Here is a 17,579-nt window from a genome sequence, read left to right on the forward strand (position 1 = left end):
TGCATATATATATATATATATATATATATATATATATATATATATATATATATATATATATATATATATATATATATATATATATATATATATATATATATATATATATATATATATATATATATATATCGACGCATCCTCACGGACATTAGCAGTTAAAGAATAATCACATTACTTTCATGAAAAAGCAAATTCAAACATACTGAATGGAATTCCAAAGTGAGAAACGGGAATATACAGGAAACAAGTAATAGATGCGCCGAAGTTTCTTCGGCGCAATCGAGTTTTCTGTACAGCCGCTACAGCGTGCAATCAAGGCCACCGAAAACAGATCTATCATTCGGTGGTCTCAGTGTAATGCTGTATGAGCCGCGGCCTATAAAACTTTAACGACGACCCGGTGGTGGCCTGTCCTATATCGTTGCCAGACGCAGCATAATGGCTAAATTTAACCTTAAATAAAATCAAAACTACTGAGGCTAGAGGGCTGCAATTTAGTATGTTTGATGACTGGAGGGTGGATGGTCGACATACCAATTTTCAGCCCCCTAGCCTCGGTAGTTTGAAGATCTGAGGGCGGACAGAAAAAAGTGCGGACGGAAAGACAAAGCCGGCACAATAGTTTTCTTTTACAGAAAACTAAAAAGTGCCTTTCACAAGCCTAACTCTAAAATAGATTAGAAATGTTAAAAAAATGGGAAGGCAGCCGGCTTTGCTTAAAATTCACCTTGAGGTACATCCGGGAATTGATGACATCATTTTACAATACTAATGGCTGCATTCGTCTTGGAAGCTCTCTCTCTCTCTCTCTCTCTCTCTCTCTCTCTCTCTCTCTCTCTCTCTCTCTCTCTCTCTCAAAAATTTTTTATTTATAAAACATTATGGAAAGAATAAGCCATTTTAAAATGCAACAGTCATTTAAATGAAAAGTTCCTAAATATTTTGAGGCGTTAATAATAATAATAATAATAATAATAATAATAATAATAATAATAATAATAATAATAATAATAATAATAATAATAATAATAATAAATTCTCATAGTATCATGAGTCTCGAAATGGAGAAACAAATCCACAGTTATGTATATGTAAAGATAAATCTGTACAGAAAGCTTCCGGGAAACTTCGATTGAAATGGGGAATCGAACAGTTTCCAGAAAGCTTTCTGGACAGATTTATCTTTAAATTGTGTACATATACAATACTGTGGGTGTGTTTCTCCAATAATAATAATAATAATAATAATAATTTGATATCACTTTATCGTCCTTAACCATCAATAAGACTCACCACTCCAGAGAACATTCCGATTATCTCATGTATCCATCCTAAATACAACAATTTCAAATCTTTAGTGAAATCCCATAGAATTTAGAGCGAGTTTATCGGCTATCTACCCCCCTCCAATTTCGCGTTATTTTTTTCCAAGGGCCATTTCAGGCCAGTCTGCGATATTATAGTCAATTTAGCACAGGTGCAAACGTTGTTAAATGGCACAAGTGGGCGTCACTTCTGGTTCTACTGCTTCTCCAACAATATTGGGAACCGGAATTGAGATTGCTGACTAAATTTTGGAGAAGCCCCAAGACTTTAAGGTAACGTATGAATTGAAAATGAATAGGGAAGTGAAATGTATTGAAAATTTTAAAAAAATGTTGACAGAGAGACATCTGTATTTGAGTTTCGCCTTTTTTTTTTTTATCTTAGAACCTTGGGAAAAACGTCAGACATAATCATTTGGGACGGACGATCAAAGGACCATTGGGTACCTTCCTGCTAAATTTCATGACCATCTGATAAAAAAGTGCCACTAGATAAAGAACAGAAAGTATAATATAATGAAAAAAATTTAGTTCGGCTCTTTGCTTCATGCATATGCATAATTCGGAGTAGCTGGAAAAATACAAAATTCAATAAAAGGCTAGTACTTGTAGCCAAAATAATAATAATAATAATAATAATAATAATAATAATAATAATAATAATAATAATAATAATAATAATAATAATAATAATAATAATAATATCTGAGAAATTACAATGTCTTTTAGGCTTATTATAAAAATGCATATTATGCGAAAATGAATAACTAAAAACAACAAACTCCGTAATAACGATGGCAAAGCTGAATAACAATAGCAAAAGTAACAACGATAATGACAGTACATTTTATCTCTGCTCATGACCGGGTATAAAACTATGCACTGTAGAGAATAATGAGGACAATGATAACTTACATTACATCATTATTCTTTCAAATTATTTGCATTTCGAAATCCTAGTCATTAATCTATCAGTTTCCATTCATTTGCCTTCTTTTCATATCCGCTTGATTTTTGAACGGGCGGAAGGGAGCGCGAGAACGAACTGAATAAGGGAACTGGGGGAAAAAAAAGCGAATGAAGGATTACTAAGGAAGGAGAGGGAGAAATGAAAGGCTGCGAAGAAAAGGTCACAAAGCTGCAAAAGGTGAAAAGACGGACAGAGGATTTAAGAGATAAGAAATTAGGTTTTATGGAAGCCGGAGGGTCTCTGAGAAAAAATGCGAGGGCACATGGCCATCCAGTAAGAAGATCGATAGCCAGATGGATAGACTGATTGATAGATAGGCAGACTGACTGATAGACAGACAGATAGATAGACTGATTGATAGACAGCCAGACTGACTGATAGATAGACTGATTGATAGACAGAGAGACTGACTGACAGATAGCCAGACAGACAGATAGACTGAGTGACAGATAGACAGGCAGACATATAGACTGAGTGACAGATAGACTGAGTGACAGATAGACAGGCAGACATATAGACTGAGTGACAGATAGACAGACATACAGATAGACTGAGTGACAGATAGACTGAGTGGCAGGTAGACTAAGTGACAGATAGACAGACAGACAGACAGGCAGATTAGACTGAGGAACAGATAAACACACAGATAGACAGACAGACAGACAAAAAGACAGACAGATAGAATGGGTGACAGATAGACAGACAGACTGTGTGACAGATAGACAGACAGACAGACAGATGGACTGATTGATAGATAGACAGACAGATAGATAGACTGAGTGACAGACAGACAGATAGACTGAGTGACAGATAGACTGACAGGCAGATAGACTGAGTGGCAGGTAGACTGAGTGACAGATAGACAGACAGACAGACAGGCAGATAGACTGAGGAACAGATAAACACACACATAGACAGACAGACAGACAAAAAGACAGATAGATAGACTGGGTGACAGATAGACAGACAGACTGTGTGACAGATAGACAGACAGACAGATGGACTGATTGATAGATAGACAGACAGACAGATAGATAGACTGAGTGACAGACAGACAGATAGACTGATTGATAGATAGACAGATAGATAAACAGACAGGCAGCTGTGAGTGAAGCTGACAATAGGGGCGTTAGATCTGGATTTTAAGGTTAAAGGCAGACAGAAAATAGAAGCAGTAAAGATATCAAAGTGCAATTCTTCTATTTTCAGAGAAGAAAATAGATTTTTACTCTGCCACAGTGAACAGAAGGCAAAAAAGCAGGCAAGCTTCGCAAAAGCGCGAACAAATGCCACATGAAGGCAAAATCCAGCGTTTTTGTTCTTTTGCAAAGTAGTTTTTATATAACTGGTGCTTGAATATAGGTTTTTTGGTCGATGGGATCAGTTCTGGTAAAAAAAAAAAAGGGGATTGTGCAACTTAATTCTCTGAGTAGATATCGTCACGATTATGGCCCTCTGCCAACTAAACAATCTGATGAATTAATTAAAGTAAATTTATTGAAGTAAATAGAAGTGGGAAGGAGTTATTTGCCAGTAGGGCACCATTTGTGGCAACCCTTCGTACGATCTAGGAGTTTCCAGTTTGCCATCCTTGACCTACTCCTGACCCCATCCTACCCAATTTACGGCTCCAAGGTTTTTAAATCCAACAGGGTACACCTTGGCAACTTAGCTGAGGAGCTTTAAGCTCCGGGGCCTCTAGCGACTAAAGGAAAGTGGAACTGTGCAGTCCTACCTGCCTTGAATGCTCAACTCTCAGAGAGACAAGATATCTTATTAAGGGCTGCTCGTGATTCAGCTTCCAGCAGCCATACTGAGCACGTGGCATGAAGTAACCGTCCTTACTCTGTGGGGACCGAAAGCCGTCTGAAGAGGCTAAACCATCCCTGCTGGATGCACGGATTGGGAAACCCGATGGAGCATTGATATCAATAAAAACCAGGTTAGTGTCTGCCGGAATTAGGCCTCGGATCCCTCTGCACTTTGCCCCTTCCCTCTCAAACCCAAACTCATTCCTCTCACTGCCCTAAATTCCTTTATCTCTTCCTACACACAAATCCCCTGTCCAATGTGCCTGGTCAACTCTGTGGAAGCGCCACACCCAAATCTCCTGTCCAACCTACCTGGCCAACTCTGCAGAAGTGCCGAATTTGCTATTTATTGTTAAATTCAGCACTAGAAAACTAGAACCACCTCCCTTTGCAAACAGGTGAATTTTCCGCTAAATCAAGGTCCCTAGTCATCTGCCTAGGGCTAGTTTACTCGTCCTCTTCTTAATGCTTGCACCCTTCTCTTGCAGGAGGTGCTAAACGAAACTGTGTTCCACTCCCCAAGCATACACCCCCGCCCCAGCTGCCCCTCTACCTATTCCATTATTATTCATCTTCGGAAGTACACTGCAACTTTATCCATATCATTGCTGAATTAAGTTGAGTATACCTTAGTTTAACCAGACCACTGAGCTGATTAACAGCTCTCCTAGGGCTGGCCCGAAGGATTAGATTTATTTTACGTCGTTAAGAACCAGTTGGTTACCTAGCACCGGGACCTACAGTTTACTGTGGAATTCGAACCAAATTATAACGAGAAATGAATTTCTATCACCAGTAATAAATTTCTCTAATTCTTCATTGGCCGGTCGGAGATTCGAACGCGGGTCCAGCAGAGTGCTAGCCGAGAACGATACCAACCCTTCCAACAAGGAACTTTTTGAACTGATGATAGTTGCTCTATTTACCACTCTTTTCACCATTTTAACTGTGATTGTAAATAAAGTAATTTACTGGACAAATGATCGTTCATGCCGACCTTACCCTTTCAGCTCTCTCTTTTTTAATTCATTTAGGGACAATGTCATACAATTAGCTCCTTGGCTAGATAACTTATCTCCATCGAGGCATCGTACCGTAACAATATATACTAGGGCTATATGTGTTGGAGTCGTATTCTTTTCCAATATCATATTTAACTTATCTGTGAATCTTACTGAGATACGAAATATGACCTTGTATCTAAACATTTTTAAGGACCCGCTTTGGTCTTAAGCCGGGACGTGGTAGTATTTTCGAAAAAATGCCATATTCCACGTTTCCGAAAATGTAAGTTCATGGCATTTGAGTACAGGCTTTTACAGTTAGTAAGTTCACCAAAAAAAAAAAAAAAAAAAAAAAAAAATATACTGTATATATATATATATATATATATATATATATATATATATATATATATATATATATATATACATATATATATAACATTGAAATGTCTTGTGAATTCTGTCGATGTGCAGCACTGCTCTTTTTTAGCCCTGTTTCCAAATCACATTTGTCAACGCGCTTGGTATGCGAAAAATCCATGTTGCCGTATTCAAATGTTTTTCCAGTTACATATCTTGTCGTTTTGCGGATACTGACATTTATCTCGAAAAGTTTGATTAATGAATTACTTCCAATGAAGAATTTCCAGTAGTATCCTTGGATGTACTTGTTCATAAAAAGTGCTGTTCTTCTGAAGGCAAACCAAAATAGGGGCGTCATTGCTACATCCATGTATGAATTCATAGAATTCTCCCCAAACAATGCTACATGAACTGCACCAAGCATTGGGGGGACTGAAAGATGAGCTGGCAAAAATACTACGGCAGGAATTATCCTTTTTATGCTGATACGCTTTAACATTAAACAAATCTGGCCTGGAAACGCTGTGAGTTACTATATTAAGGTACAGTGTGATGTGAAATCTCCAAAAGAAATGGTACAAAATATCTTGCTGATTGATTTATGAATCTCAGGCATACATGCCAAGCACTGGGGTAACTAAGGCCATTCAGTGCTGAAAAGGAAATTGACAGTGAAAAGGTTTAAAAGGCGTAACAGGAGGGAAACCTCAAGGCAGTTGCACTATGGATCAATTGTTAGGAGAGGGTGGGCAGTAAGATGGAAGAAAGAGAATATGAACGGAGGTACAGTAAAAGGAATGAAAGAAGTTGCAGCTAGGGGCCGCAAGAACCTTGAGTACTGCCTACATTGCACCGCATGAGGTGCACTGACGGCACTAACCCCCGTCCCCCCTTACGGGGAAAAAAATATCTTATAAGATTCTGTGATCTCCCAAAGTCTTTCATTTCATTCCTTTGTCTTTTACTTGAAAATTGCTTATTGAAATGGTAAGTTTGTATACCTAAATGAAGAGCTGTAATGCATTATGAATTCCGAACACAAAACAGTTGTTCTTCTTTGCGTATGACCTTCGTCCTAGAACATTTTCGAAACAATGGGTAAGATTCTATTTTTGGAACAGCTGTTCGATAATCTCTTGTTTATAATAAATTTCTCTTAACTACTAAATGTTCAGTGGATGTAGCCACCTTATTTTACCAATTTGCGTATAATAACTATTTTCGTGTAATTAACGACTTAAATTGATAGTATGCCTATACCATTTTCCAAAGGCTTCCGGAATCTCATTAAATTTTCCAGCAAGATTCCCGAGAAATTCCTTTATGAAAAATGATTCCCACGTAATAATGTAACATTTTTCGTCCTGATTTTGACTCCCTAATCACCAGGGTCTGCGTTATTAACCTTCATTGCTTCTCGAAGGAACTAAAACATTAGGAGAAAGAATTTCCGTTATTACAGGAGAAGTCTATAACAGTGCCAGGGGCATATTATCTTCAAGAGAGCATTTTTTCACATGCAGCCTCTGCAGTTATTATATGTTGAATGGTAAAATGATGTGATCATACGAGTCCAGGACTGAAAGCAGACTTTCCATCAAATTCCAGGACTGAATTATTTTCTTGGACGTTTAAACAGACAATTTTTTCCATCAAATTCCTGAAGAACTGCTAGTGTTTAAACATCACTAGTCTCAATTTTCAGATGGCAGAATTAACACATGACATTTTTAGATGAAATGAAGAAACATTCACCACTTTTAAGTTATTATTTTCTTGAATGCTTAAACATTAGTAGTCTCAATTTTAAGATGGCGGAATTAACACATGACATTTTAGGATGAAATGAAGATACCTTTTTAGAACAGGTACCTTCACCACTTTTAAGTTATTATTTTCTTGAATGCTTAAACATCACTAGTCTCAATTTTAAGATAACAAAATTAACACACTACAATTTTAAATGAAATGAAGGTACCTTTTTAGAACAGGTATCTTCAAGATAGGCTGCATCATAACGCCAACGCCAGTGATCTGAAATAGCAAAGTATGAAGTCTCAACATAGAACTGCAGGTAATTAAACAGATTAGAACACATTTTCAAAAATGTGCTGGAAAACTTGCCATACGGTGCATCGATCATTCTATTTATTTAATTTTTTTAGTGCAAAGTGAAAGCTGTAACAAGGAATGTAAATGTGCCGTGTAATAATCTTCCGAGCTAAAATTTAAAAAATGGACTCAAACCCCTTACTGTCTTAAAATTCCTGTTACCCTTTTCTGTACAACTAGCGGATTTTGTTTTTTTTTCCGCTTCTCAGCAAGATTAACAGAGTTTCATGCCCTTCTTCATATTAGTTGTAACACATTGAAGTCGTTCAACTGACTGGTTAGGGCAACAGAGGTACAAAGGGATATATAAAAGTTCCAGCTCTTTCAGCAATCAAACCCATAATACCCAGATCAGTTTTCCCACTGGGGAATATTGTCTCATGTCAGTTCCCCCGAGGGAAGAATTTTGACCTAGGATAATACTCCGCCTTCTAAGCTATAATTCCCCATCCCTCCTTCCCTCCATTAAGAAAAAATCACTAGTTTCACAGCTAAACTAAATAGGTGGTTATGGTCGAACTACCACCATCCTTATCATCACATTCATTATCCTCGTTCGTTTTTGGGGATCTATTTTCGTTTCTCATCTGGTTTAACCGGCTACTCCACTAGATAGTCGGTTACTGTTAATATAATTCCCTTGAATAATTTGTTCTTCCTTGCCACAACTTGTTTATTCACAGACAAATCTCCACTCTCTTCTTGAAAGTCGTTTCCCAAAGTTTTGAATAATTTGCTGCCGTGCGCTCTGAGCTCTCTTCCAGTGTCTGAACTCTTTTCCAGTAACTGAGCTCTTTTCCAGTACCTTTGGTGATTCTTGGCTCTATTGATCTGCATTTCTCATTGCTAACATCAGAGCAATATTTTTTACCTTTGTATTCTTTATTCTTTATCGTTATGTTTGTCAAAACATTTTAGATCAATTTCTTGCTTTCATACGAGGCCAAAGGAGATTTACATACTATACGTTTCACTGCACTGTTGACCGAATGCTGTCCTTGTTTCCGCAAATAAATTAGTTCACAAAGACTCACATTAATCTAGTTTGCTGATTACCTAATTATGTACAAGCATTTTTAATGTATCCACATTCAATCATTCCTTTTTGGAGGCTAATTTCCTTGGTGGTATCCCATTTTACACTACATTTAATATTTGATGTCATATGTAAATGAGCCCTTCTTGTCTGTACTCTGCGCACTTTCATGATAATTATTTGTATTGTTTTATTACATTTTTAGGTTACCCTTTCACATTTTTCTAATATACATTCTATTTTTTCTTCATTGTGCTCCATTATTTTCCTTTCCATCTAACAGTGCAATCAATCAGCGCCTTATCTTGAACAGAATAGAATAACATATAGAATTTAGGCCAAAGGTCAAGCACTGGGACCTATGGGGTCATTCACTGCTGAAAGGGAAATTGACTAACAAGTCTGAACACGTGTAACGGGGGGAAACCTCAAAGCATTTGCACTATGAATCAATTGTTTGGAGAGGGTGAAAAGTAAGATGGAAGAAAGAGAATATGAACGGAGATACAGTAAAGGAATGAAAAGGGATGCAGCTAAGGGGCCGATGGGACGCTGCAAAGAACCTTAATGCCTACAGCGCACCGCACGAGGTGCACTGACGGCACTACCCCTTTACGGAGCGCTCAATTTTGATTTTAATATCTTGTTGCTACCCATAACAACCAGGAAAAAATTGAGACAAAAAAAAAAAAAACTTACACTTAACCGCGTATGTCTTTAATAATCCACGATAATTTGGTGGTGCTTCTTGGCAGAGCTTGAAGGCAGATTTTCAGTTTTGTGCCTCACATTTTACCAGTCATGACTGAAAAAGCTCTTAAACACTTCAGTGCCTGTTCGTTTCAGGTCTTATCACAATCTCTTGTACTGTGGTATCAAACCGAAGGTCTAGTGTATTGGTGTAAGTCAAGTTGTCAGTGCTTATAAGACAAATAACCAAGCTATGTAAACAAATATAGTTTCTCTGTGAACTATAACGCCCTGGAATAGGTCAGGTTATGGGTCCAGGAAGGGAAAGTCTTATGGCCTGTCCACACTAGCGGGCATGCCCGTCGGGAACTTCAGCTGTTTATATTTTCTCTCGCTTCTGAAAAGCATCGTTCTGGCTCCATAATCGGTCGATCAGTATAGTGGAACGGGTTATGGGAACAGTGTTTGCCCGGCGGCAGTGGCAAACATGGCTTTCAGGCCTGTCCACTGGCGGGCACTGCCCGACGGGCAAACCTGTTTCCATAACTGTTCCACTACACTGACCGACCTGAGCCAGAACGATGCGATTGTCTGGTAACACTGCTTCAAGCGAGAGAAAATATAAACAGCTGAAGTGCCCGATGGAACAGAACCTAAACCCTGTCCAGAATTACGGGCACTGCCCGACGGGCAAACACTGTTCCCATAATCCGTTCCACTATACTGACCGACCGAGTATGGAGCTAGAACGATGCGATTGTCTGGTAACACTGCTTCAGAAGCGAGAGAAAATATGAACTGCTGGAAGTGCCCGTCGGGCATGCCCGTTAGTGTGGACAGGCCATACTATTGAGCACGGTGCTCTAGGTAGCTTAGTGAAGGTCAGTCAACCCCTTGTATTTCACCAATTTTCATGTTATATATATATCACTGAAATGTGAAAGAACGCTTCCTAGACCTTCACACAGCCTAAGCTTTAGCTGGACATCACAGCCACTTTCATTAAGACTACGACAAACAGTACTGAAATACCTTGAAAGTTTGTTTCACAAGTGTATCATCAGTAACTAACCTTCGTCTTCAGGGGAATTTTCTCTGTATGGGATGTATTCCAATAAAAATCATGTTCTGACTGTTTGTGTTAAGTCCTCAGATAAGATAAGCTACGTTTAGGTTAAGTTCACTTTACCATAAGGCTTCATGTTTGATCAGTAAACTGCCCTCTTTTCGTTTCTGTTACCAGTTAAGTAATAAGAATTTATCTATATCCCGTTTTTCGTAATCCATCAAATATATTTTTATTGCTATTCTCCCCAGACTCTCAACACTATGTAGTGACCCAAGGTTGAGAAAATGACAAAGGCTTTTTCAGCAAGTTTATCAGCAACTAAATGATTGCAATATATCAACAATTTATTCATTTTTTCCCTAACAATTTATTCATCTCCAGAGAATAGGCTACCCCCAGAGAAACATCGTATGTGATAAAGGGAGTTTATTTAAAGATTTTGACTTCTAGATCGGAACACTTATCTCCTGTAGGTCCCATACATTACTTCAATCAAAAGAGTTTCAACATCATAGGGAAAGTAACAAAAATTATGGAGTGTTATCAGAATCTTTATGACAAGTAACAACTGTTTAATTACGCTATAAGGATAGTTTTAAACTGCCACCTATATGTAGACAGTCATCTTGTTACACAGACTAAAGCCTCATGTCATTTTTATCGTTCATTTCAATCTAAATTCTTTTGCCCTAAATTAGCAAACACCCAAAAGGCTTCGCCCTTCCATCGAACACAATGGAGGCAGTTTTATTTCTTGTGCTCACTTGCAAATAATCGCTTTCTTTCTGTCCCTCTATTTCGACATTTTTTTTTATTTAAAAGGTTTCATATTAATGCATAACTAAAAACAGTATATTTGCCGGCCATACCTGAAGAACTAGCAAAAGCTCAAGTATTTTTAATAAACGGTAACTATCAACAGTAATCCCAACTTAACTTTAAAACACTTTTATTTTTGTATAGAAGACTGACCATTTCTTCTTAGCGAGACATGAAAACTCTTAGCTTTTACATTTCATTTAATCAAGCTATAAACGGCAGCTAATATAAATTCAATAATAATCGCAACTCTTACAATAGCTTTGTAGGTTGCGGACATATGGTTTCCTAAACACCATGCCCATTTTCTTAAAACATTACTAGGTTATGGTACACATGATTTGACTTCTGGCTTTAAAATAAGCAATTTTATATCTGACATTATAAAACACTGGAATTTATAAAATTTACTCGACCCGGTTGAGGTAAACAGCTTAAAGTTCTTTAAATATTTTAATTCGGATTTTATGTCAAGAAAACCTACCAGTTTGCAATAATTTTATTTCAGCGCACGGCCATATACATGGAATATACAAGAGAATGCACATATCTAGATACACGAGACCTGATAAAAAATGATGATCGGAAACATCCACACCGTTCTTGAAGTAGACAAATATTCATTATGGTAATGACAGTATTATTGAGAATAGTAAAAACCCCACCCCCTCCCCCCCCCCAAAAAAAAAAAGATTGCATACAAATTCCAGCTGCTAGGGACCTTACGTGGTTACAGTAGTCAGGTCTAGAGGGCTAAATACGAAAATTGAAAATAGTAAAGCTCTATAGTGATAAGTGATTAAATAAAATTAGAATAGATTCTGAAGATGACATAATTGCAAAAATACAGATTAAATCATTTATGGAACAGACGCCTCATTATCCCATCTTGCCCACATTTTAGATATTCTTGCCTCACTGCCTAGGATGCTTTGTATGAGCCGCTTTGTATGTTGCAGTGTCAAATAACTAATTGCTTCCTGAACCATCAATGCAGGACAACCATGGCATTGTGAAGTACATCAGAAACGTTAGGTTTCAGTCGTGCCTCGTTTAAAAACTATTGTGGGCTAAAAGCAACGAAACACAAGAGTTTTCTAAAAGGTGAAGTATTGTTCGCATTGTCCTGAATAACACTTCTCCGGTACGCTTTTACACTAAATATTCTGAAAAACAAAAGCTGCTGCAGAAATGTTTGCGATTATATTACAAAATGAATCAAGATACTTTTCACAGTCAGTAAAATAATGATTCACTGAATGAGATGAACCGAAGCTTCCTGAATAGATCCAATTTTCTCCTAAACAGACCAACAACTTATAAAGCCTCTGACCAGATCAGCAGATAAACCAAAACAACTGCTAGCAGGAACGACAGGAACAACTGTAAAAAAGGTCAAGGGGTCAGAACTGCCGAGCAAAATTTCAGAAAGTCAGTTTGCCTGGACTCAGTGATTTGTTAACTGCCACTTCTGGAGTGACTTGTTAGCTGCCACTTCTGGAGTGACTTGTTAACTGCCACTTCTGGAGTGACTTGTTACCTGCCACTTCTGGAGTGACTTGTTACCTGCCACTTCTGGAGTGACTTGTTACCTGCCACTTCTGGAGTGACTTGTTAACTGCCACTTCTGGAGTGACTTGTCAACTGCCACTTCTGGAGTGACTTGTCAACTGCCACTTCTGGAGTGACTTGTCAACTGCCACTTCTGGAGTGACTTGTCAACTGCCACTTCTGGAGTGACTTGTCAACTGCCACTTCTGGAGTGACTTGTCAACTGCCATTTCTGGAGTGACTTGTCAACTGCCATTTCTGGAGTGACTTGTCAACTGCCATTTCTGGAGTGACTTGTCAACTGCCATTTCTGGAGTGACTTGTCAACTGCCATTTCTGGAGTGACTTGTCAACTGCCATTTCTGGAGTGACTTGTCAACTGCTATTTCTGGAGTGACTTGTCAACTGCCATTTCTGGAGTGACTTGTCAACTGCCATTTCTGGAGTGACTTGTCAACTGCCATTTCTGGAGTGACTTGTCAACTGCCATTTCTTAACTACCATTTCTGGGGTGATTTGTTAACTACCATTTCTGGAGTGATTTGTTAACTACCATTTCTGGAGTGATTTGTTAACTACCATTTCTGGAGTGATTTGCTAACTACCATTACTGGAGTGATTTGTTAACTACCATTACTGGAATAGTGTCAACTTTAATATTGATAAAACCTGAAAAAAGCCTGTCTATTGCAATAAAGTTCAAAAATAGAGGCCTGCTTATTGTATTACTGGCATGAATATTTAAATCACTGGCATGAATATTTATATTACGGGCATGAATATTTATATTACGGGCATGAATATTTATATTACTGGCATGAATACTTATATTGGCATTAATATTTATATTATTGGCATGAATATTAAAATGATCGGCATGAATATTAAAACTGGCATGAATATTTAAAGTTATATATAAGCCTTAACCTTTCGACAACCGAGTTACGTTAATTTTGAAGTATGAAAAAAATTTCGTTATATCAAGCTTCAGAATACCAAATCAACATTTCAATAGCCTTGAATCTTGAATATTTAAAGAAATGAATTGCTAAAATGCATTGCCAAAAAAAGTCAATTGCTAAAATGCATTGCCAAAAAAAGTCAATTTTTTATCTGAACTCATTCAGGTTGAAAAGTACAGACGCAAAAATAAAAACTAAATTACAGCTAAACTTTGGGAATGAATTTAAGAATGCAAGCAATTAAAATAACTTGAATCACAAGAAGGATTTAGATAATGGTAAATTAATCACGTACTGTACTATGTTACCAAAAATAATGTTAAAAGGTCTGTACTAAACTGCAAAGTTCTTGTAAAATAAAAGTTCTTTGGAGTTTAATGCAAGCAGCTACGTTAGATGACTAATAAAATTGGGTAGAATAATGTACCAAAGGCCTGAAAGGAAAAAATTATTAGTAAGAACCTCCCATGCACCTGCCCATAGGTCAAAAGACCTATGGGCATAGAACAGGGCAGGGGAGGGGCCTCCACCCCTACAGGAGTACCACCCCTGCATGGGTAGAGGTAAAAAAATTTTTTAAGCCTACCTTAGAGGAGAAAAGGTCCTGGCTTAGGAATTTCGACTTCAGTTACCTTTCTCACAAACGTAGGCCTACTCGACTTCATAAAGTGGCTTGGACGTCAACCAATCTGGAAGCAGTTATAAGTTGCTATTATGGCAGTATATAGAACTCTAATTAAAAACCAATCTTTTTCTTACAAGATATAAAGTAAATTTCAAGCTTTAAACAAAGAAGGAATTACACTAAAATCACTAACTGTTTTAACAGGTTTTAACAGACTTCAAATTTCGAAGTACATCAGATTGAATATTAACCTCTACATATCAAATATGCAGTACAAAAATAAAACACCCATTGCCTACTACAGTTTCATAAAACAGGGTTGAGAAATGGACGAACTTAAGTAATGCTATGTAATAGCCAAAGCTTTACAAAATATCAAAACAAAAAATATCAGAGGCTAGTATTCATTGTTATCGACGAAAAGTAGAGTTTGTGCTATTTACATTTGCTGTAATCGTCTGTACAGCAAAATGATTGGTGATATTACAACTATTTAAAGTATCAGTAACGATACAAATTTTCAAGTATAATTAAAACTCTTCCATCGAGGAAAAACAAAACCCCTACACAGAAAAAAAAACATTAAATAACCAAAACCAAGAACTATTGCAATATTTCGGAATAAACTATCAAAACACTAAACTAACTGTAATAAAATTTAAGAGAGTCTCGGCGGGGCCCGGGAGAGTAGCCAACCAAGACTTTATGCCGCCCATCCTTCAAACCACCAAACTCCAATCGTAAGTTCCAGCGGCACAGAATTATTTCCTCCACATCAGGTAGCAGAAAACCGTTCATAAAGCGCCCAGTTTCGTCGTCAAAGAACGCAATAACACTCCGAAGATTTGCTGCGCCCGAAGCGAAAGCTGATTAACTAGGGGATCTGTTGTCCTTTGCCGAGAAACTCGTAGAGCTGGTGACGTCACAGCCAAGGACCGTGGAGTCACTTTTCTTGAAACTTGGGCGATTTACGAGGAAGACTACATCGTCCCTTTTTTTTTTTGTTTGTTTAAGGAGAAGCTTTATTCCGTGTTTATTAGCTTCTGCGCATGATAACAGAACGCTTTTAGCAATTATTTACCGAATAAAAGAATGGACATTTTTTCCTTGCTTTAAGCAAGTTGGCATGCTTAAAAAAGAATTCCTTACGTAGTCTTACATTTGAACGAATATATTGCCAAGGTGCGTTTTGTCTCAGCCCTTTCTAACACACACACACACACACACACACACACACACATATATATATATATATATATACTGTATATATATATATATATATATATATATATATATATATATATATATATATATATATATATATATATATATATATATATATATATAATATAATCCACACAGGAAAATGACAGGCAGAAGTTCAGTACCAAGCGCTTTCACGTCTATTAACGCATCGTCGGGGCACGAATGAGACACAGATATAAAGAAGGTTACAAAGTAAACAAAAAGAACAAGAATACCGGATGGTTAATTGTCAAAGGGTAATAAACAGAAAGATAATCCATGAAACTTCATGAAACTGCAATATAATTCCGACGAATTTGTTACTGTGCATTTCTGATCAGCTGAAGTAAATATATAAGTGTTAATTATGTCACAAGTCTTATCGTAATTCTACGCCTGGTCACCTACGGATTTTTTTTTTAAAGGAATCATTTCGCCTCTGGACGGTTATCAAAAGACTGAAGACTGCACAAATCAGACTTCAAGCTTCAGACTACAAACTCCAGACTGCAAATTGCAAACTGCGGACCGTACATCAAATATTTTCCAGACGTTTACGGTTGAAAATCATCACCTAAAAAAGGAAACCAAATCTATCATAAAGAATACCAAGATATACCGTCAGCAAAAGTTATTAGTACGCGTTTAGAACTGAACTGAAAACCTATGAACAATCACTAAGTGGTTTATGACCCATTAGAAGAATTACTACACAGCTATATATATATATATATATATATATATATATATATATATATATATATATATATATACATATACATATATTTATGTATATATATGTATATAATATATATATATATATATATATATATATATATATATATATATATATATACATATACATATATACACAACTTGATATTGCACATAACACAAACATTAATTGTAACCAAACAGTATTGCACAAAACTTTGCTATAACATTGACATATGTACCAATGACAGCAAAAATAAACCAAACTGATTTTTGTTTACGTGGATGTAACCTAAAAATATAAATCGTAATAAGACAGATGTATAATTGCAAAGAAAATTGCTTATGATAATATAAATATATATCGCTTGGGGAAACAAATCCCGTTTAAGTGTATCAAAAACTATCTTCTGGTTGAAACCCATCCTTTGTTAATTCTATGAGGTGATTTGCTGCACATGAGGACAAATCTTCAATAATAAAACCTTCAGCAATAAAAAGTCGTCCGTAAGTACCATTGGACGCCATTCACTGTGGTTGGGTCAAGGATAATCATAACTTATTTTAACTTTGACAACTCAAACCGACTATTGACACAGCATATCTTACATTTAGGGAGCCTAACTCCATACTGGACTGCCTGAAACTCCGTAAAAACAATACTAGCTAGGACATGTTACTCCTGAGCACTGAAAAATAAAAAAACTTAACCACACATATTTACATAACATATCGGCAAAACGGAAGCTGTCATGTTAGTGAGTGTTATTTGTGTGTATCTCAGCTCAGACGATATTCTGAACGACTGTGGTGATTGCCCATTTTATGCAGTCATTACTGTGGTGACTGTCCCCCATGTATTACTGTGGTGACTGTGCCATTTATCCAGGCATTACTGTCTGTCCCCTTTTGCTTGTCCATCAGGTTTTGCATATCTGCGCTGTCTGTCCCTTTTATCCAGGTTTTACTGTGGTGACTGTCCATGTTATCCAGGTTTTACTGTGGTGACTGTCCATTTTACCCAGGTTTTACTGTGGTGACTGTTCATTTTACCCTAATATTACCGTGGTGGCTGTCCAATTTATCCAGCTATTACTGTTCTGCCTGTCCCTTTTATCCAGGTCCTATTACTGTGGTGACTGCCCTATTTATCCAAGTATTACTGTGCTGACTGTCCCTTTTAACCCAGGTATTCCTGTGGTGACTGTCCCCCAAGTTTTATTACTGTTTTAACTGTCCATTTTATTCAGGTATTACTGTGGTGACTGTCCCTTTTATCCAGG

General features: G+C 37.1%; 1 long non-coding RNA gene across 1 annotated transcript in view; it reads right to left on the reverse strand.

The window, feature by feature from the left end:
• Nucleotides 1-15,338, reverse strand: part of LOC136839795 (uncharacterized) — a 100,952-nt gene extending 85,614 nt beyond the window's left edge. Inside the window, exons 1-2 of the long non-coding RNA XR_010853468.1 lie at nucleotides 14,985-15,338; nucleotides 14,299-14,401 (exon numbers count right to left, since the gene is read on the reverse strand). This is a non-coding gene — a long non-coding RNA (uncharacterized lncRNA). The remainder of the gene's footprint in view (nucleotides 1-14,298; nucleotides 14,402-14,984) is intronic.
• Nucleotides 15,339-17,579: the final 2,241 nt, after the last annotated feature.

The sequence above is a fragment of the Macrobrachium rosenbergii genome, chromosome 6 (assembly GCF_040412425.1).
Source record: "Macrobrachium rosenbergii isolate ZJJX-2024 chromosome 6, ASM4041242v1, whole genome shotgun sequence".
Classification (NCBI taxonomy): Eukaryota; Metazoa; Arthropoda; class Malacostraca; order Decapoda; family Palaemonidae; genus Macrobrachium; species Macrobrachium rosenbergii.